Here is a 23,541-nt window from a genome sequence, read left to right on the forward strand (position 1 = left end):
ATGTACGTTGTTCTAGAACCCATCCCAGATTGCACTTGGGCCCCACTCACTTTTCATAAACCTCTTATGTACAGTAGTTTTTGGACAGGAGTGATCTCTTTTTGTTCCTAGGCAGCTGCTTTTCCTTATCAAGATGGTACCCTGACACGTGGTGGTAGAATCAAAAAATTACTGCCAGGAATCAGCGGCAGCCATTTTGATTGAGGGACTACTGGGGTAGGTATGAGCGGTGATCATTCCTGCCCCAGTTTCCCTTAACCCTTGTGAATGAGTGGAGGTCCAGGGAATATGAAGATGGTCCTTAGATATATTGATGGCAGGGATGCAGTTGGTCTCCTTACATTTTAGCCCTCCATTGGAGCTGCAAAGGGAGGGGAGGGGGTTTCAGAGGCTGCTGGTTCACTAGTGCATAGAGGTCCCTACCCCAGGGGAGACACCAGGTAGCCTCCAGTTGGGACCAGAAAAGCCTTTAAAATAGCAGCTGCCACCATATGAAGGGTCTCTTTTTTGCTGCTGCTCTGAAGACAATAACTACACTTCCAGAGATGAAGACAGATTATTTTTTGCAAAAATAGGCCCACAAAGCACTTTTTGCATACTCATTTTTGTGATTTTTGGCATTAATGAGCTACTTTGCATAATTTTGCATCACAGCAGCTTATAATTGGAAAATTTTTAAAAACTTCTTGTGAAGCAGACTTTATAGGAAAGTTTAATACCATGAAGCATTCTTTAGCAAAGTGACTTCTCCAGCAGCCTGATAACCAGGATGGAGCCAGGCTGCTGGCGCTAACATCTAAAAAAAAAAAGCAGAGCAGCTTTTAAAACTAGATCACAGAGGAAAGCTGATAGCTGTTCACAAGCTCATCATCTGGGGATGAAATGTCTTTGAAGGACACTAATGAAACAGGAAAGTTGGGGCATCCCAATAGACTGCAATAAAGACAAAAGTAGCCCAGGTACCTTTAAATATAGAACAGATAGAGTTGAAAGATTCCAAATTATCCCTGTCAGCTGGCTAAGTAGGTTGCAGATACAAAATAAGACGGAAGAGTTAAAATGTATAGCAATCTGTAAATGAGAAAATAGTGAATGAATGAATTTTAGATTGCAGTGATCATAATTGGAAAAAGCAGGGCTCATGCTATGGGGGTGAGGTTGGGAGAGGTTTGGCTTTAATGGGTAATGACTTATGTTTGGATTGCATATGCTAACATTGGCTAAGGGAAAAACTTGAATTTCCTGATCAACCAAAATTAAGGCCAGTAAAGTCTGGTGACAGATCCTTCATGGTCCCAAAACCCCAGTTCCTAAAAAATACCAGGCTGAGCTTCACATTTTTTGAACAATATTCCCCATGGCAGAAAATTTTACACACTTAGGAAAAAAAAAGCCTGACAATTGTACTTAAAAATCCAGATGTGCAAATATAGCCTAAATAATGCTTTTTGATCTTTTTCCCACTGACTCCATACTATGGGGCCCTTTTACTAAATTGTGCTAAAAAGAGGCTTACGGTATCTGTAGCATGGGGCTTTCACATGCGCTGAGGCCACTTTTAGGGCTCCTTTTACTAAGCGATAATAAGCCCAAAGTGGGCTTACCGCTCGCTAAATGGGAAGTGCTGCCAGGCTACTGCAGTACCCCTAGTGCATCATCATTTCCAGCGCTACAAAAATATATTTACTTTTCTAACACTGGAGTGTACCCGGCGGTAACTGGGCAGTGCCATGTGCTGTCCGGTTGCCGCCGAGTTAATATGGGAGCCCTTACCGCCTCCTCAATGGGTGGTGGTAAGGGCTCCCCCTTGAAATGGCCATGTAGCAAGTGCTTTACTTGCCGCGTGGTCATTTCCTGTAGGAAAGCGAGACTTCCCTTTTACCAGCTGCGGTAAAAGAGGGCCTCAGCGGGCATATAAAACATGCGCTGATGTCAGCACAGGCCCCCTCTTGCCGCAGGTTGGTAAAAGGAGCCCTTAGTGTGGCTGTAAAATGACTGCATTCCCCATTTTCTTTATTAATGGCCACGTGCTAATTTCCGCAATTAGCGCATGGCCATTAGCACAGGAGCCCTTATCAAAACCTATTTACTAGGGGGTGAGCGCTCCTGTGCTAACCACATGCTAACCAATTAGCACTGGGCACGCCTACTCTCCACTCCCAAGCATGCTCCCAGTGCTAAAAAATATTTGGAGCATGCACTTCTCATGTACTTAAAAATGGAAATGAGAAGTGCATGCTACACACAAAACTAATATGGGATGTCTGAGCGCACCCCACTGTAGTAAGCATTGCATTAGTGCTTACCCCAGCCTAGTAAAAGGGACCCTATATTTATTAAGGTGTCCTTTAACTAAGGTGCAACAAAAGTGGCCTGTTTGGGTGTAGACACGTGTATTGGATGCTCGCAGGTTCAGTTTTCAGCGCACCTGCAAAAAAAGGCTTTTTTTGGCCGAAAATGGACGTGCGGCAAAATGAAAATTGGTGTGCGTCCATTTTGGGCCTGAGACCTTACCGCCACCCATTGACTTAGTGGTAAGGTCTCATGCATTAACCGGGCAGTAATCGTCAGCACGCATACACTGCCGATTACTGCCCGCCCGGTTAGTGCCACTCGGTAGAAAATAAAAAAAATATTTTCAGATGTGCGTAAAAAATGGAAATACCACCTGGGGCTCACAGTAGCTGGGCGGGAGTTCCAAATTGACACACGTTGGACGCACGTAGGCGCCTAAGGGCCTTAGTAAAAGGGACCCTAAGTTAACAAGAGCAAATACAATAGCACATTCATATTTTAAAGTACACATTATCATTTTACCTTGACAACAACTTCAGAAGCCTATTTTTAGTGCTTAATAGCTGAAGCAGTTATAAGCTTTCAGCATCCCAAGAGAAATTCGGAGAAGGTGCGTATCTGATGGGTGAACAGTGGTGATTCAGTACAATGAATGGAGCAGAGCACGCAGAGTTCAACGTGCTATACAGTAGGCTTCTGCTAATTGCTAGGTGTGGAATATATGCTCAGTACTTTCCTGACAACATAAAAGAAACACACAAATCCCTTGTAAAAATAATTTTAGGCAATCATTATTTATCAGTAATACCTGAAGCATTCACCTTTCTGTTGCTGCGAGCGCAACTAGAATGAGGCCACCTTTTGTGAAAAGCTCCCACACACTGCCAATGCGCCGAGCATTACAAAACGAGCCCCTCGTTATCACTGCTTTCCCAATAGGTAGGAAGCTTTGTCTCGAGCACAGCTTCTTTTCTTACCATAATGTTTGATCTCCCTCTCTTCGCCTATAGCAATAAATGGTAGATAAGCAATTGAACAGAATGCACAGACAACAGGAGTATTTTGTTTCACTGCAGATGTGATTTCGTTAATGTGATTAGGGGGTTATTTTTAATATAATTTGTTTTGTTCCTTACAATGCTCTTGGCTCAAAGAGCTGCTCGTGAATCGGCACTGAGATGTTGGCGATGCACCTTTGTTTTAAAAACTGCAGCATACATTTTATTTAATTAAATTGGCATTTACAAAAAAAAATACAGGGTTCTCGTTTTCATTCTGATTTTAATTATAATGTAGAGGAGATATTGCTGTTCAGTTTCTAAAAGTTTCTGAAACTTAGCTACTCCTACCATTATAAATGTACATGAATCCAGGTGTCACGGTACTTGCCTATTTTATAGCTCATTGAACATGAATAGTATATAGTGGCAGATGAGAACGTAAGTCTCCCCTTGTCTGCCCAATTTGCTTCCCGGTGCTATACCATAGACCACAGTTGATTTCTGACATGCCTTCTCTTCTGTAGAACTAGGAATTTTCTGTGCTTTTGTAACTCTCTCACCTCTACTGGGGATGGGACGACTTCCCTATGAGGAAAGGATGAAATGACTTGGGCTCTTCAGCATGGAGAAAAGACAGCTGAGGGGAGATATGATAGAGGTATATAAAATACTGAGTGGAGTGGAATAGGTAAATGTGAATTGCTTGTTTACTCTTTCCAAAAATACTAGGACTAGGGGGCATGCAATGAAGCTACAAAGTAGTAAATTTAAAATGAATCGGAGAAAATATTTCTTCACTCAACATGTAGTTAAACTCTGGAATTCATTGCCAGAGAATGTGGTAAAAGCAGTTAGCTTAACAGGGTTTTAAAAAGGTTTGGCTAGCTTCCTAAAAGAAAAGTCTATAAGCCATTATTAAAATGGACTTGGGAAAATCCACTGCTTATTTCTGGGATAAGCAGCATAAAATGTAATGCACTGTTTTGGGATCTTGCCAGGTACTTGTCAACTGGATTGGCCACTGTTGGAAACAGAATGCTGGGCTTGATGGACCTTCGGTCTGTCCCAGCATGGCAACACTTATGTATTTATGTACTTGTATAAGCTGTTCCATGCCTTCAGTACCTTTTCCATGAAGAAATACTTTCTGATGTTATTCCTGAATCAACTCTCTTGAAGCCTGGTATCATGACTTCTAGAAAGTCCTTTCTCTGAGAAATATTTGCTGTTTGGGCATTATTTATACCTTTGAGTATCTGCTTGTGTCAAGTGTATCTACAGACTGGAGGAATTTTCTAGTGGTTACAGCAGCAGACTCAGGGGCGTAGCCAGACAACAGATTTTGGGTGGGCCTAAGGAAGAACTGGGTGGGCACCAATTGTTCTCCCCCCCTCTCAACCATCACCCAAAAAATATCTCAGCTGGTGGGAAAACGCTTCTTTCTACCTTGGCAGTCTGCAGCAGGCATACTCTGGAAACTGAACATACGCAGGTGCCGGTATCATGGAGAGTAGCATTTTCATTACCATCAGGAGGAAGTCTTCAGCTGGCTGAGCTTGGGATCCCACCAGCTACCACTAAATGTGTGCTACTGTTGGGTGGGCCTGAGCCCTAAGCCCACCCGGGCCCACCTGTGGCTACGCTACTTGCAGACTGCAAGCCAGGGATGCTAGGTTTCAAATCCTGTATGTTCTTGTGAGGTAGAGTAAGTCACTTTTGCCTTGTGAGTGAGAAATAAGTTGTGTACTGTGATGTGTCACCTCTGTAGCGATGTATGCAGCATTGGTCTTTTGAGCATTCAAGAATGACCAGGACACTTCCCTTTTGGGTTCAGCAAGACTTAATTAGCCAGGAGACACCTGTTAACCCTGTTACCTCAATCTTATTGCTGTTCTGGGACAGCCCTCTCTCAATTGTGGCAGCTCAGTATCGGCAGGCAGTCTCTTCGTTTCTGGGCTATCCAAAGTGTCTGCCTATTCAGCTCCCTTTAACTGAACTGCTACCTTTAAGCTACACTCGATAACTTCGTACCTGAGACTTCATAAGTATAAAGAACAGACCTTTTATTCAGGCTGCCTACTTCAAGACATAGTTACATGTATCTCCTGAGTTTTTTCTTTTTATTAGCAAAGAAAATGTTACACATTTCTCACATATCTTTCCTTTATTAATTCCAGGGATACATCACAAATATCTTCTCTTCTGTGCACTTCCTTATTTCCATTTACACAGTCCAATACAGGTATGCTTCTTCCCATGTGTGCAAAGAACAATCTAGTCTCTTTTCCCTTCCCCTACTCAGTCCATAAAAGCACTGCTACTAGCTTACACACAGGGAAGTCGCTTCATAGCTACTTTAGGTCCAAACCATTTCCAGAGTTAACCAACCCCGTGTAAGAGCAAAGACCAGCTCTACATGTTGGTTTCACTTCTGTTTGAATGTAAAACATATACAGGATTATTATTCATGTCTTCCCTCCCTTTCTTCCTATCAAACGCATGCAGGAACTTCAGCCTTTTTACCACTCCTGCTTGCAAAACCAGTGCCCAGGAGTGCCTTTAATATTATTTCTGCATACTGGGTTCCAGATCCCAAACATCCCAAACTCTCTCGTCCTTTTTCCAGATAGAGCCCTCTGGGTTACAGCTGCACTCCCCTGTGCTTCTGCTGTCTACACCCTGGCTCCATTGGACTGCCTACGGTTTTGATGGGATTTTCACCTCACCAATTTGCTTCATTTCTTTGAAGGAGTAAATAAACATGTGGATAAAGGTGAGCCAGTTAATGTAGTATATCTGGATTTTCAGAAGACTTTTGACAAAATTCCTCATGAGAGACTCCTGAGAAAACTAAAGAGTCATGGGATAGGAGGCAATGTTCTGTTGTGGATTAGGAACTGGTTATTGGACAGAAGATGGAGGGTAGGGTTAAATGGCCATTTCTCTCTGTGGAGGAGGGTGAATAGTGGAGTGTCACTGGGACTGGTGCTATTTAACATATTTATAATGATCTGGAAATTGAAACGACAAGTGAGGTGATTAAATTTGCAGATGACACAAAACTATTCAAGGTTGTCAAAACACAAGTGGACTGGGAAAAATTTCAGGAAAACCTTAGGAAACTGGAAGACTGGGCATCCAAATGGCAGATGAAATTTAATGTGGACAAATGTAAATTGATGCACATTGGGAAGAATAATCCAAATCATAGTTATTTGATTCTAGGGAATCAGCGCTCAAGAAAAAGATCTAGGTATCATTGTAGACAATATGATGCAATCTTCTGTCCAGGATGCTAGGAATTATTAGGAAAGGGATGCAAAATATGACAATAAAGCCTCTGTAGTGCTTCATCGTGCAACCTTACCTTGAGTATTGCTTTCAGTTCTGGTTTCCGTATCTCAAAAAAGATATAGCGGAATTAGAAAAGGTTCAAAGAAGAACAACCATAATCATAAAGGGGATGGAACTCCTCCCATATGAGGAAAGGCTAAAGAGGTTAGGGATCTTCAGCTTGGAAAAGAGATAGCTGAGGAGGGGTATATGATTGAGATCTATAAAATCCTGAGTGGTGTAGAGTTTTCACTCTTTCAAACAGTAGCGTAGCCAGAGTTTAATTTTTAGATGTGCCTGGAGGTGGACTGGGTGGGCACAGGCCTCACATTTCCTCTCCACCCGCTACCACCCACCCCCACCCGCCCGCCGCCGCATTTCCTCTCCATCCGCCCGCCGCCGCCGCATTTCCTCTCCACCTGCTACCTCCCCGCACACGGTCAGTTCTGGTCATTTTTACTGACCTGAAGCGCCGTTCTCCCTCCAGCACGGACGATTCCCATAGCCAGCCTTCTGCCAGCGTGCGTCGTCGGAGCCTCTTCTCAGGCGCGTCCCGCCTACTCTGCAACTTCCTGTTTTCCACAAAAGGTGGGATGCAGGAAGTTGCAGAGTAGGCAGGATGTGCCTGAGAAGAGGCCCCGATGACGCGCAGCTGGCAGAAGGCTGGCTATGGGAATAGCCGGTGCTGGATGGAGAACGGCGCTTCAGGGCAGTAAAAGTGAGCAGACCACGCGGACGGGGAGAGCGGGCAGAAGAGGCTGGGCGGACCTGGAGCAAAAGTAGCTGGGCCTGGGCCCGTCCAGGCCCACCCGTGGCTACACCCCTGCTTTCAAAAAGTACAAAGACTAGGGGGCTCTCATTGAAATTACATGGAGATACTTTTAAAACAAATAGGAGGAAATATTTTTTCACCCAAAGAATAGTTAAGCTCTGGAACTCACTGCTGGAGAATGTGGTAACAGTGGTTAGTGTATCTGGGTTTAAAAAAGGTTTGGACAAGTTCCTGGAGGAAAAGTCCATAGTCTGTTATTGAGATGGACATGAGGGAAGTCACTGTTTTCCCTGGGATCAGTAGCATGGAATGTTGCTACTAATTGGGAATCTGCCAGGTAGTTGTGACCTGGATTGGCCACTGATGGAAGCAGGATATTGGGCTATATGGACCATCTGTCTCACCCAATATGGCTATTCTTATGTTCTTAATTGATGTGATGAGGTAATGACTTGAGACAGAAGGATGCTAGGCTGTATAGAAAGATATATTATCAGTAGAAGGAAAGAAGTGTTAATGCCTCTATACAAGTCATCAGAGAGGCTTCAACTTGGAGTATTGTGTTGAGTTTTGGAGTCTATATCTTGCTAAGGATGTAAAAAAGATTTGTAGTGATTCAGAGAAAAGCAACAAAAATGATATGGGGTTTGCACCAAAAAATGTCTGAGAAGAGACTTGAGGACATAAATATGTACACGGTTAAATATTGAAAGGTAGTAATATGCAAACAAATATTTTCCAGAGAAGATAAAGTGGTAGAACTAGAGGAATGAATTGAGGTTGCAGCGGGCATCAACTTAGGAATAATGTTAGGAAGTACTTTTTCAAGAGAAGGTGGTGGATGCCCAGAATGCCCTCCTATGGGAAGTGGTAGAGATGACCAGAATACACGAATGTGTAGGATAAACATAAAGGATTCCTGTACAGAAAGGGAATGGAATCAAAACAAAACTTAGCCATGCCTAGGAGGCAAATGCAGTAGATTTTATTTATTTATTTATTTATTTATTTATTTATTTGTTGCATTTGTATTCCACATTTTCCCACTTATTTGCAGGCTCAATGTGGCTTACATAGTACCGTGTTGGCGATCGCCAATTCCGGTTTGAGAAATACAGAGTGGTATTGCATTAAAGTTACATAAGTGACAGAGTGAATTATATAGTCAAGGAGGGAGAGTTACGTTTTGCCCAGATCTGGTAAAAGTTTTGTTGTGTTATAGGGTTCAGGTGATTAGGTTGGATCATTATGGTATGCCTTTTCGAACAAATTGGTTTTTAATGATTTCCGGAAGTTTGTTAGGTCGTGCTTTGTTTTCATGACGTTTGGTAGTGCATTCCATAGTTGCGTAGGAGAAGCTGGATGCATATGTTGATTTATATTTTAGTTCTTTGCAGCTTGGGTAATGGAGATTTAGGTATGTGCGTGTTGATCTATTTGTGTTCCTGGTTGGTAAATCTATGAGATCTGTCATGCAGGCCGTGGCTTCGCCGTGAATGATTTTATGAGCCAGGGTGCAAATTTTGAACGCAATTCGTTCTTTGATTGGGAGCTAATGTATTTTTTTGCGTAATGGTTTGGCGCTTTCATATCTCGTTTTTCCAGATATGAGTCTGGCTGTGGTGTTTTGGGCAGTTTGGAGTTTCTTAATAATTTGTTCTTTGCATCCGGCATAGATTGCATTACAGTAGTCTAGGTGACTTAGCACCATTGATTGTACCAGGCTGCGGAATATTTCTCTCGGGAAGAAAGGCTTTACTCTCTTGAGTTTCCACATTGAGTGGAACATTTTCTTTGTTGTAGTTTTCGCTTGGCTTTCTAGGGTAAGGTTGCGGTTGATTGTAACTCAGAGAATCTTCAGGCTGTCTGAGACAGGGAGAGTGCAGTCTGGGGCATAGGAGCCAACTTTTCAAAATTATTGGGGGTGCTAAGCCCAATGGAAATGACCCCTCCCTGAACACATACAAGGAATTTTTCTCAATATTGGGGGTGCTCAAGCACCCACAGCACCCACAGAGTCGGCTCCAGTGGTCTGGGGTGTTTGTATTGCTGGGTTTATTTGTGCTGTAATGTGATGAAAGGATGAGACAGTGTGTTTTTTCTGCGTTGAGTTTTAATTGAAATGCATCCGCCCATGAGTTCATGATTTGTAGGCTGAGTTTGTTTGTAATTTCTGTTAGATCTTGTTTGAAATGGATGTATATTGTGACGTCATCTGCGTAGATATAGGGGTTAAGGCCTTGGTTGGCTAGGGATTTGGCTAGTGGGGTCATCATTAGGTTGAAGATGGTTGTTGATAGTGGTGAGCCTTGGGGTACTCCGCATTCTGGTTTCTATGGTGGTGATTTATTTGATTTTGATATCACTTGGTTTGTTCTTGTGGTTAGGAAACCCTTGATCCAACTAAGTACATTTCCACCGATTCCGAAGTATTCTAGGATGTTTAGTAGTATTTTATGGTTTACCATGTCGAACGCACTAGACATGTCGAATTGTAGGAGAAGTACACTTTTGCCATATGCAATTTCTTGTTTGAATTTGGTCTGGAGAGTAATTAGTACTGTTTCGGTGCTGTGGTTGGAGTAAAATCCTGATTGTGATTTGTGTAATATTGAGAATTTGTTTAAGTAGTCGGTAAGTTGCTTGGTTACCATACTTTCCATCAGTTTGACTACCAGAGGGATAGATGCTACTGGGCAGTAGTTGGTAATTTCATTTGCATTTTTCTTTGAGTCTTTAGGTATTGGGGTGAGTAGTATGTTGCCTTTGTCATTAGGAAAGAGTCCATGTTGCAGCATGTAATTTAGGTGTGAAGTGAGGTTTGTTATGAAGCTTTGAGGGGCTGATTTTATTAGGTAGTTAGGGCATGTGTCCAGTTTACAGTGGGACTTGACAAACCTGTTAATCACTTGGGTTATGATTTCGTCGGTAAGGAGAGCAAAGTTTGTCCAGATTCGGTCTGCTGGAGATTCACCAAGGTTTTTTTTTTAAATATTTGTACCCCGCGCTTTCCCATTCAAGGCAGGCTCAATGCAGCTTACATGGGGCAATGGAGGGTTAAGTGACTTGCCCAGAGTCACAAGGAGCTGCCTGTGCCTGAAGTGGGAATCGAACTCAGTTTCTCAGCTCCCCAGGATCAAAGTCCACCACCCTAACCACTCATACAGTCAATGAATTTATCAAAATCAGTGGTGTTCTGTGATAGAGTTTTGCATAGGTTGACAATTTTCTCGTTGAAGTGTTTTGGAAGTTTGTCTGCAGATGGGGTGTTTCTGTTGGTTGTGGTAACCAATGTGGTATCTAGTAATTTATTCACAAGTTGGTATAGTTTATGCATGTCTTTGTAATCTGGCCCTATTTTGGTTTTATAGTAAGACCTTTTGGTTTGTCTTATTTCATATTTGTATTTTCTTTGCATTTGTTTCCATGCATTGAGTGTGTGTGCATCTTTTATTTTTTTCCATGCTCGTTCTAGCCTCCTGGCTAGTGTTTTTAGTTTTTTCAGTTCTTCGTTGTACCATGGTTTTGAATTGTGTCTTCATGAGGTTCTCGTTTGTAATGGTGCTATTTCGTCTAATATGTTACTGGATCTGCTGTCCCAATTTAGGAGGTAGTGTATCGAGTCCGTTTGTGTTGTCCATTCATTATTGTATATCTATTTCCAGAATATTACAGAGTCTACTTGGCCTCTCGTGGTGTAGGTTGTGCGTTCATGTGTGTTGTATGATCTTTTTTTCGCCATTGTAGGGATAGGTTTAGTTTGTGGTGACCTGACCATGGTGTTTCGGTCCATTTTGTATCTGATAGTATTAGGTTAAGGTTTGAGGACAGTTTATGTGTGATAAGGTCAAGTGTGTGCCCTTTGGCATGGGTTGCTTGCATATGTGGCCAATTAAGGCCCCATAGTTGGAGGAATTCCTTGCATTTGCAGGCATTGGTAGAGTTGGGGTCTTCTAGGTGTAGGTTTATGTCACCTATTATAAGTAGAGTGGAGTTAGATACACAGGTGTTTGATATAATGTCCATGAAATGTGGTTGGCAGTCATGCCAGTTACCTGGTGGTCTGTAAAACAAAACACAGTTTAGGTGATCAAGCAAGGTTGTATTGTGGATTCTAACTGAGGCAATTTCCAGTTGGGGTGTTATGGACTCGGCTACATTTGTTATGGTGAAGTGAGATCTATGGATTAGTGCTATGCCTCTGCCTCTTTTTTCTTTTCTTGTCCAGTGAATGATTTTGTAACCTGGGGGGGGGGGGGGGGGGGGCAAAGATCTAGAATTATGGGGTCCTTTTGATCGTGGATCCAGGTTTCGATGATGAGTAGTAGGTCTAGATTGTCTGATGTGATCCAGTCTGTTATTATTGTTGCTTTGTTGACTACTGATCTGGCGTTTAGGTATCCCACTTTAATTTTTTGGTAGGGACCAGCTATGTTTGATGTTGTATTGATTTTTGTAGTTGTCTGTTCTCTTGTAGTGTGGGTTTGTTGTGACCTTTCTTTCCTTTCTGATGATTTTGTTCTCGTATTGGAGGTCTTCCATTATTTTGGTTGTTGTTAGTTTGTTGGAATGTATTGTATCTGGACAGTCTATTGAAGTTGTGTATTGTGGGTATGATGTTGGTTTCTATGAGAGGGGTGGTTAGTGTATGGTGGATCAGGGATAGAGAGTAAATTATTAGGAGCAATTTGAAGGTGTTCATTGTGGTGTTAGTTCGTTTTGGGCTACTGGATGACAGTTTTTGATGGTTATGTTGTTGGGCTTTGTTCCTAGGATGGTATCTATGGGGTCTGAAGTGACTCTGAGGTTGTGTAATATTGGTGAGCGGGTTGATTGTTTGTAAATGACTATATTACTCACAGTTAGATGTTCAGATGAATTTTTCCTGTGGGTCTGAGTTTACTCACAGTTAAATGTTTAGATGTTTTTCCTCTGGTTCTAAGAGGTAAAGCTGTTTCGGTGATTAGAGGTAGGAGTTAGGTGGAGAGGTGGCTTTAGAGCCGGGCAATTGTGCCAGTTGAGCCCGTTGAGCCAGTTATGGTAGTTCAGTGCTGGATGGTCGGAGTGTGCAGTTGTTTGTTGTCATGCTTCAGTTTCGCGGAGAGTGTCCTCAGTGGTGTCCTCGCTCCTCCTCCCTTCCTTCCTCAATATCTACGCCGTCTCTGCGCTCGGTTTGCCTCACGAGCGTGTGTGGTCGTGAGTGCGAATACTCCTGTGTGCTCCCTGGCCAGGGTGAGGCCTGGATTCCTCTTCTCTCCCGGCTGGGTGATCGGGCGAGGGCCTCGCGCTTCCGTGTGCCTCCTGGCTGGGGCGAGGCCCTGATGCCTCTCTTTTCTTAGTTGGACGGTCTAGCGTGGACACCGTCCACTGCTCGTCCAGTGCTCTCTGCGTCTCTCCCGGTGGTTGGGCGGCTCGCTGAGGTTGAGGCGCAACTGCCTGCGTCCCAATCAGCTGGTTTTCCCAAGTCTGCTGTTCCGGGTGGTGGCGGCTGAGGTGTGCGGGTGGACCGCTTCTACTTCAGTCGCTGTTTGCTGCCCGTCAGCTACTCTTCATCCCGATCAGCTGGCGTCTCCCGAGTCCGCTGTTTCGGATGGCAGCCGAGGCGTGCAGGTGGACTGCGCCTCTCACCCCCTGATTCCCAGGCGAGGTCGGGTGTGGGCATCAGGTCTGGCCAGGGCAGCACTGTGGCCACGAGGCAGGAAGTGAGCCACAGTCGGTTCCCAGCGCTGAGTCCCCGGCGCTGAGTTGCTCGTGCGGGAGCCCGCGGAGTGCTGCAGGGATGACTCATGTACAGCGGTACTCACGTGCACGGGACAGGTCAGGTGCAGGCATCGGGTCTGACCAGGGCAGCACCGCGACCACGAGGTAGAGGTAAGCCTCGGTTGGTTCCCAGTGCTGCGTCCCCAGCGCCAAATCGTTAGAGCAGGAGCCCACGGTACACCTCAGGGATGGCCTGCATTCGGCGGCACTCACGTGTATGGGACAGATAGTCATCCGGTCCCATCTGTGGTCGTGTCCCCACCGGGGTCACTGGAGCAGCGGCTCCGTGACCCTCTGGTCAGTGGCCATCTTGCTTCTTGGGAAGTAAGGCTAGTGCTGGGCAGACTTTTATGTTCTGTGTCCCGATTATTGGGCTGGAGTGGGCAAGTCTTGTAGTGGAAAATTAAGCCAGGGCTGGGCAGATTCTATGGTCTGTGTCCTGAAAATTACAAAGATAGGTCAAAATCAACTATGCATGTATTATATCACCACATATCATATGCTATGAGTTTATCTTGTTGAGTTGTCATGGTTGTGCCCATGTTTCGTGCTCTGCTTCTTCTCACCACCTGGTGGCCAGACCTGGTGGCTGCAATGGACTGTCTGGTTACTGTCACCCGTTCCAGATTTCAGCCCAGTCCGGTCCGGATCTTCCGGGCTGCCAGACTTGCTTGTTTTGTTTGGACCTACTCAGCACCTGTAGTTGCCTGGTGATTGCTGCAGTGAGCCTCAGCTGCTGCTGGGCTATTAGCCATTCTGAAATCTTTCTGCTTTGCCTTTGCATTGTCTTAGGCCCTGGTTTGTTGGTGCTTGCTGCAGTTCTGTTTAGTTTAGGTTCTTGCTTGTGATTCTTGTTTGTTTCTAGTTAGTCTGTGTGTAGTTTAGTTTAGGGTTGGTTGTTTGTTTGTTAGTCTTGTTCCTTGTTTGTAGTTCTTTGTGTAGTTCTTAGGTTGTCTGTGTCTCCTGTCTTTAGTGGTTGCTTGCAGCTTTCAGTTCTGTCTTTGTTTGTCAGTATTTGTTCCCTTTTTCAGTGGCTGCTTGCAGCTTTCAGTCCTGTCCTTTCGCTTATTCTTTCCCTGCCTTGCTGCCCCTGTATATTCCTTTCCCCTCTGACCCTCAGTCCCTGTTCAGCCTAGTTGGGATCCTGTTCCTGCCCTGTCCTATAAGTCCTGCCGGCCGCAGAGCCAGGAGCTCAACTCCTGGGGAAGGGTGGCTAAGTGCAGGTGAAGCCTGTTTGTCAGAGTTCTGCCCTGTCTCTGGTGTGGGGTGGTTTTGCCTGCCGCTGCCACTCCTCGACAGTGGCCCAAGGGCTCACAAACCTAGTCCCAGTTGCCTGCTTTTGAAAACGTGACGTGAGTAGATTGGGTGGACCATGCAGATCTTTATCTGCCACGATATATTATGTTACTCTATATGTAACTCCACTCACAAAAACTACCCTGCATAGGTTATCATATCATATTCTATGGCCGATATTCAAAACTATTTAACCAGTTAGAAATGGCCGCTGACCGTTAAATTGCTTGTTCATGTTATCTGATCATTTTCAGTGGCACTTACCTGTTGTCATCACTGAAAATGAGTGGTTAGTGCTGAATTCAAAATCAATTAACTTGTGGGCATTCTAGGAGTCCGGTTAAGTGCTGATATTCATTTGCTTATTGCATAAGTAAATCAGGCTGCATAAATATCAGTCCTATCTTTAAGCAGTTTGGCTTATGTAGTCAAGGGCTGAATATTGATATATCTGGTTAGGAAAAAAAGGATATTCAATGCTGACGTCCAGACAGGGCCATCATTGAATATCTGGAAATAACGCCGGTGGCAAGCAGCAAAACGCTCACCATTGCCAGCTGAATATGGGGGGAGGGGGGGGAAATGAGTTTATCTTGTTGGATAAACTATATGGACTGTTCATGTCTTTATCTGTCATCATCTGCTATGTTCTGCTTTTCTGGTCTTCTCCACCCACCTCTGCACTAAGAATGAGCATTTATTAGCATGTCTTAAAAATGTAGTGCACGCTAAATTCAGTTAATATGCATTAACCTAAAAATTAATGCACGTTCTAATGCATGTTAATTTTTTTTAATTAAAATGAATGTGTGAAATAAACAGGAAATTGGGTAGAAAACCCAAATGAACTGAAATAAATATTTGTTCTGTGCACATTCCTACTCTGCAGCCTAACTCTACCCTCTGGCTGAGAAACTACCACTGTTAACTTAGGGCATGGGATTCAGCAGCTTCTCCTAGTTGCACCTCCTTCTCTTAACTGACCCTATTTTCACATGCCCCCCCTCCCTTTTTAAAGGAGAAAACACAATTTGGCGTCTGCAGTGGGGAAGCACCAAAAAAATAATCACATCTCATTCCCTTGTTATCCACAAGAGAAAATGCCACTGCTTTCAGTTATGCTCAAAGGAACATATCAATGCCTTTAGTTGGGAGAGACACCTTAATAATAAGCCAGATTAGTGGGCTTCTTTACAATTGCTCTATTATTGCTGTACAATTGATTGCCTTGAGCCCTTTTTTGGAGAAGCCAAACATATAATTCTATAAAAATGAAATGCACTCTCCTATTGCTCTTATTTTATTGAGAAAGAGTGACAAGATGCCCTGTTGTAACTCCTTTTCTGAAGATTAGAATTCCACTCTTCCACCTCTCATTCCTTTCGTCTTGCAGCTCAGTGCTTGCTCTTGAAGATCTGTTTATTCATCCCCAATTCCACCACTGATGGAAGACTGCAGTAGATAAATGAGTCTAGTCCTCCTGAAAGCCGAACTGTTGAGGTGGCTTGCCTCATCTAGAGCATTGAAACAAAGTTTCTACACAATAGAAGTGTAAAAAATAAGTCCACCAAGTAAAAGATTTGTTAACTGGAATGCGTACTTAATTTAAATGGAGTAGGCATTCCTGCCCTACCTACCCTGACCAGCCAGTGCTGTTTGTAGTACCTTTTACTGGACCAACCAAAAATATGTTATAGTGTATTTTATGTATTGTTTATTTATTTATTGGTATTTATTAACCACTTTTATGAAGCAATTCACCCAGGGTTGTGTAAAGCAGGTACAGTTTCACATAAAACTTACAATTTTGTTAACAGCATAACAGTAGTAAAATGACCAAATATAAATACAATAAATTGATTGCCTTGAGCACTTTTTTGGGGGAAGTCAAATTTAGTGGAGGTTAGGTGGCAACACTGGTAATTGGGAAGCAAAGTCAGTGCTGGGCAGACTTCTACGGTCTGTGCCCTGATCGTGGCTGAATAGATTTGGATGGGTTATAGTGGAGATTTTCTGGGACTTTGATGACAACTTCTGAAGTTTTAGAACAAAGACCATGCTGGGCAGACTTCTATGGTCTATGCCCTGAAAATGGCAAGGACAAATCAAGATCAGGTATACATATGAAGTATAACATCATACCTTAGGGAATGAGTTTATCTTGTTTGGCAGACTGGATGGACCATACAGGTCTTTATCTGTCATCATCTACTATGTTACTATGTAAATGAGGTAAACTTAGAAACAGCAAATATGAACTTTCAGGAACACATGGGTGTGTGAAAAAGGGGCCCAGATAGTCTCAAAAAATCATGAGCTATAAGATCTTTTACAATAAAATATATCACTACATACAATGACTCAAGTTTTCTCCAGGACTAATAAGACATTTTTTACTGGAGAGAGTATTTTTCAAACTGGCTGTATCCAATCTCATTTTTAACCCTATGTAATTGTCAGTTGTGCTTCCTGGTACAGGGCAAAGGGATGAATACAGATCGCTTTTATTCAGAGAGCAACAATGATTGGTTTTCTATGAGATGAAAGACCAGAAAATCATAGGTGTATATACACTAATTGAGACAATTTATAACAGTGGTGCAGTTCTCTCCATTATATAGAAGGATTTGGTATACCTCCTTGAAGTCACTTTCGATAAACACTTGAATTTTGACAAACAGATCTCTAGAATTACACAAAAATCCATCTTCAAACTGAGGCAACTATGTCTTCTTACCAATACTCTGTTTTTTTTCTTGCTTAAACTATTGTAATTCACTCTACCAGGGTGACAAGGCGGTGGCAGTAAGTAGAAGGTTGCTAGGCTGTATAGAGAGGGGTTGACCAGCAGAAGAAAAGAGGTTTTAATGCCCCTGTATAAGTCGTTGGTGAGGCCCCACCTGGAGTATTGTGTTCAGTTCTGGAGGCCGTATCTTGCTAAGGATGTAAAAAGAATTGAAGCAGTGCAAAGAAAAGCTACGAGAATGGTATGGGATTTGCGTTACAAGACGTATGAGAAGAGACTTGCGGACCTGAACATGTATACCCTGGAGGAAAGGAGAAACAGGGGTGATATGATACAGACGTTCAAATATCTGAAAGGTATTAATCCGCAAACAAACCTTTTTCGGAGATGGGAAGGCGGTAGAACTAGAGGGCATGATATGAGATTGAAGGGGGGCAGACTCAAGAAAAATGTCAGGAAATATTTTTTCACGGAGAGAGTGGTGGATGCTTGGAATGCTCTCCCACGGGAGGTGGTGGAGAGGAAAACAGTAACGGAATTCAAACATGCATGGGATAAACATAAAGGAATCCTGTTCCGAGGGAATGGATCCTCAGAAGCTTAGCCGAGATTGGGTGGCAGAGCTTGTGGTGGGAGGCGGGGCTGGTTGGGAGGCGGGGATAGTGCTGGGCAGACTTCTACGGTCTGTGCCAGAGCCGGTGGTTGAGAGGCAGGGATAGTGCTGGGCAGACTTATACAGTCTGTGCCCTGAAAATGACAGATACAAATCAAGGTAAGGTATACACAAAAAGTAGCACAGATGAGTTTATCTTGTTGGGCAGACTGGATGGACCATGCAGGTCTTTTTCTGCCGTCATCTACTATGTTTACTATGTTTATGTCTCAGCCTTTCCCAAATTAGATGGATACAACATATACAAAACACCTCTGTTAAATTTCTTCACTTACCCCGTCACTGTATGCTGAACACTGGCTCCCTATCTCTTGTTGCATTCCTTTTAAAGTACTCACCATTGTCTTAACAAACATTTTATTCCTGGATTCCATCTTTCCTTTACAGTTCTCTTATCCTGACCCTTACAGTCCTTCATGCTCTCTTTGCTTCTTTCAGCACAAGCTGCTGCTTATCCTATCACATCTACATATAAGATTAAGATCATATGTGACATTCCTACTTTAGTGTTGTTTTACCTTTTCTTTGGAATCATTTACCCCTAGACATCTGCCACAAAACCTCTCTTAAGAAATTTAAAGTTGTCCTAAATACTTTTTACTTTGCTCAAGCTTTCTTCTCTGATTAACTTCTATAGGAGTTAGCATTCGTGGCTTGCCAGTTTTAATCTTCCTTGCATGTCCCACTATGTCTTATCTATCTTAGATCATTCTTCTTTCTACCCTTTGTTTCTTAGTGATTTACTTTGTGGATAAACATATACAACACCATTTTAGAAAAGTCATAGATATTGGCATAAATACAATTTAGACAAAATATCTAGAGCCTGTGATGTATTTACAAATGCAGGACTAAGTATAGAAACCTAATATAAAATTGACATTTCTTTGCCCCCTGACCAAGGCATCCTAAAGGCATTCAAAAACATATAGCACATCAACAGTGATGTCTCAAAATGTGGTAATGTAAAACATCTGAAAAAGACTACTTCTGACTACTTCTTAGTTTCTGAATCAATATTAAGTAAAGTAATTGATACACACATTGATAATATCAAATTATCAGACCATGCACACATATCCATACAACTATCTGATCTATCAATCAAAGCACAGACAAAATCTTGGAGATTTAATGCTAGTGTATTATCACACCCTGAATTTAAAGAAGAGATTATGAATGACATAATAGAATACTTCAAGTTCAATACACTTAAAGAAACAAACTGGATAACAAGATGGGATGCTTTTAAAGCTTATATCCGAGGCTCAATCATACGTTTTACAGCCAAAAAAATAAACCAGCAAATGTTTGAAATCACAGAACTAGAAAAATCAATAACCCACCTTGAAAATCTACACCAACAATCTCCATCTAATATGGACATTTTAAGCAAACTACGGAAAGATAGATACAAATACAACATATTATTAGCGAACACTGCAAATAAAGAGATATTTATGAAATCATCACAATTTTACGCCAGCAATAATAAATCTGGAATCTACTTGCCAGCTACCTAAAAACTAGAGCCGAAAAGAATGATATCTCTCATATTAAAGATTCTAATGATGTCAGTATAACAGATAACCAACAAATATTATCAGCCTTCCAAAAATTCTACGATGAATTATATAAATCAGAATCTAATACAGATCAAATTGATACATCCTTTTTTGATAACATAAATCATAACACCATCGACTACGATGACAATTTAATATTCTCATCACCCATAACTGACCAGGAGATAAAATCTGCTATAAAGTCCATGGCAAAAAAAAAAGCCCCCGGTCCAGATGGATTTACTTTAGAATTTTATCTTACTTTTCAAGATATACTTACCCCTTTATTAAGTTCCTTCTTTAATTATTTAATCTCCTCAGGGGAAGTTTCTGGTTCCTTTACCGAAGCTACAACTATAGTGCTCCCAAAACCTGGTAAGGATCCCCAAAGAATACAAAACTACCGCCCTTTATCTCTTATAAATATTGATGCCAAAATTTATGCTAAAATCATAGCAGAAAGACTACAAACTATATTACCCAAAATCATAAATACTAATCAGACTGGCTTTATGCATGGAAGACATTCTTATGACAATACCAGATTATTTACTAACATACTTATACAAACACAAAAATCAAACACTCAATATGTGGCCATAGGTCTTGACGCTGAAAAGGCTTTCGACCGCGTAGAATGGCTATATATGTTTCAAACCTTAAAGTGGTTTGGTTTCACACAAAACGCAATTAATTTGATAAAAGTACTCTATACCTGTCCATCTAACAAATTGTTTATTAATGGTCAATATTCCCCTCCTTTTCGGCCGACAAGAAGTACAAGACAAGGATGCCCTCTTTCCCCATTACTATTTAATATTGCTCTAGAACCTTTACTTTTAACTATCTTACAGTCTGATCATATTAAAGGTGTAGAATTGGAAAATATTACAGCCAAACTTTCTGCATATGCTGACGATGTATTAATATATACTACTCCTTCATCCATCCCTCACATCCTAGATGTAATTAACAAATACTCACGAATATCTGGATACAAACTAAACCCCACTAAAACAGAAATGTTACCATTAAACACGGCCTCTAGATCATACCAATTCACAATGTCCCATTTTAAATGGTCGCCCACGTGCCTGAAATATCTGGGTGTATTATTTGGATCCAATATTAATAAAACTATCAACCTCAACTCTACATACCTTTTGAATTGTGTGAAGGATATGACTAATAAATGGTCTCCACTTAAACTTTCTTGGTGGGGTAGATTAGACACCATAAAGATGATGATAGCACCGAAAGTGAATTATATTTTAAGTATGTTACCGGTTATGTTACATGCCAGTACTTATAAAAATATGGAAAAAATATTGTCAAAGTTTTTGTGGTCTAATAAACCTCCTCGTATTGCACTGAAATATCTTAAACTCCCCAACACAATGGTGGTGTTAATTTTCCTAATTTTTTGGACTACCATAAGGCTTTCTTACTAAGACAAAGTTCTTTATGGATAACCTCAAAAGAAGAACATACTGACCCACTTTGGATAAAATGGGAAGCAAAGATCTTTAAAGCAACCCCAACACCTCTCTTACCATGGTCTTCAGTACACAATTCGGATTATAATCCCATCATATTCGCTTCTCAATCATCTTTCAACACATTGGACTCATGTGTTAAAATCTCTGTCCATTCGACCACTAAGATACAACTTTGGAATAATCCAAAACTAAAAAATAATGGAATGTGTTTTGCTTGGCCTAAATGGTTTGAAGCAAAAATATGGTTTCTACATCAACTATTGGATAATCACAAGTGGCTACCTTTTTCTACACTACAGGCAAAGTATAATTTACATAATCACTGCTACTTTCAATGGCTACAACTAAAACACTGCATTTCTGCAAACTTCGATATTAACTCATTAAAGGACGAAACTCCAAGTTGTCTAACATTATGTCATCAGTTGTCTAATGGGAAGAAAACGGCATCTAAATGGTACAAAATCTTCCAAGAACACTCTTCTCACTCTCCTTCAGCCTTACAAAACATTTGGAACAAAGAACTCAATTCTCAAATAACTGCAGAACAATGGGAAAAAATCTGGACATTACTATATAAATCCTCAAAATCATCTGCTCTTACCCAATCATCATTCTACATCTTGCATAGAGCTATGTGGACACCTTACAAACTTTCCAAAATATCTAAAGAAGTCTCAAATAGATGCTGGTCTTGTAACAACCATGTAGGTACTTTAGACCACTTAATTTACAAGTGTCCTATACTGGATGAGTATTGGTCTCGTATAGAGGACACTATTTCCCATATTCTAGATTTTAAGATCTCTCTAACATACAAAATCATAATCACGGGAGAATTTGGTTTAAACACGGTAATACAACCTCAAATAGCCAAATTATTACGTATATTGATTCAAGTTGCTTTAAAACTGATATGTCAAAATTGGAAGGACTTTATGAAGTTATCTTATGATATGTGGTGGAATACAGTATGTCTTTACACTAAATATGAAAAAGCTGCTGCAGAGAAATGCAGCTCCCTTTTAGCATTCAATAAAACCTGGTCTCCTATACTCGATTACTCATCCAGTTAATATTAATTATTATAATCTATGCAAATATAAATGGGTACTAATTACATATATATATATAATTTCTTATCTCCACCTCTAACATTTAGTAATATGCTTATTCCTATAGATATACAATACCTGTAATGAAACAGAATCAGGGATCCTAGAGTTGATGTAAACAATGTCTATAATTCTTCTACAAGTCAGTGTACATAATCAAACTTGTTAAACTATTATTAAGTCTCTGGCACTTAATTTCCTTTCTTTTTGTTATTTAAAAATTAATAAAAATGATTGAACAAAAAAAACCCCAAACAAACATCTGAAAAAGAAGTCTACCCAAGGGTGCCTATGAAGGGAAAGGGAAAGGGAAAGGGAAATGGGTCTTGATATACTGCCTTTCTGAGGTTTTTTGCAACTACATTCAAAGCGGTTTACATATATTCAGGTACTTATTTTGTATTTTGAAGCTGGAAATGGTCCACACAAGTTCACACCATCATGTCCTACCCCTATAGGACAATTACATAGCGTCCACAAGGTCCCTGACGTTCTTGGTGTCCATTCAGTGCCTGCAATGGGAAAACATCGAGTGCCACCTGTGGTGGAAGTGCAAAATGTTTATTTTTCTCACACCTTTTTCAGGCTCACAGTCTAATTTTGTACCTCAGACAAAGGAGGGTTAAGTAATGTGCTTGAAATCACAAGGAGTAGCAGTGGGATCTGAACTGGGCACCTCTGGCTGTCAAGCCCAGTGCTCTAGCCACTAAACTATTTCTCCACTGCAAAATGTTTTGCACTGCCCTGGGATACGCATTTTTTAAATTTAGTTATATTTTGATTGTAGGGTTTTCAGCAGTAGATCAAGGTAAGTTACATACAGGTACACTAGATATTTCTCTGTAGGCCTCACAAACTAATTTTGTAACTGAGACAATGAAGGGTTAAGTCACATTATCAAGATCAAAAGGTGCAGTGGTGGGATTTGACCTCAGTACCCTTGGTTGTCAAGCCTGGTGATGTAACCAATAAGCTACTCCTCCAGCCAGCCTACCATGAAAAGCATTTTGCCCTGCTCTGGGGTGCAATACGCTTTGTACCTTGGAGCAGGGAAAAGGTATGGTATCTTGGAGCTGGGTGGAGAAGTAGCTTAGAGCCCCATTTACTAAGCCGTGCTAGAGGCATGTTAGTGCTTTTAGCGTGCACTAACCATTAGCACACGCTAACTGTGTAGGTGCCCACAATATTCCTATGGGCGCCTATACAGTTAGCGTGCACTAATTTTGTGTATGCGCTAAAAACGGTAGCGCACCTTAGTAAACTGGGCCCTTAGTGATTAGAGCACTGGGCTTGATATCCTGAGGTGCCTAGTTTGACTCCCCAGCATTTCCTTTAAATTGTGTTTGCTAATAGTGTATATACTTTGTTCCATTTCTGTGCGTTGCTGAGTAAATAAAGGTTAAAAAAAAAAAAAAAAAGCTGTCTGCTTACTATTTATATTTTCTACTATATAAAAACATTATTGTTTTGAATAATGAGGAATACT

Source organism: Microcaecilia unicolor, chromosome 1, assembly GCF_901765095.1.
Source record: "Microcaecilia unicolor chromosome 1, aMicUni1.1, whole genome shotgun sequence".
Lineage (NCBI taxonomy): Eukaryota > Metazoa > Chordata > Amphibia > Gymnophiona > Siphonopidae > Microcaecilia > Microcaecilia unicolor.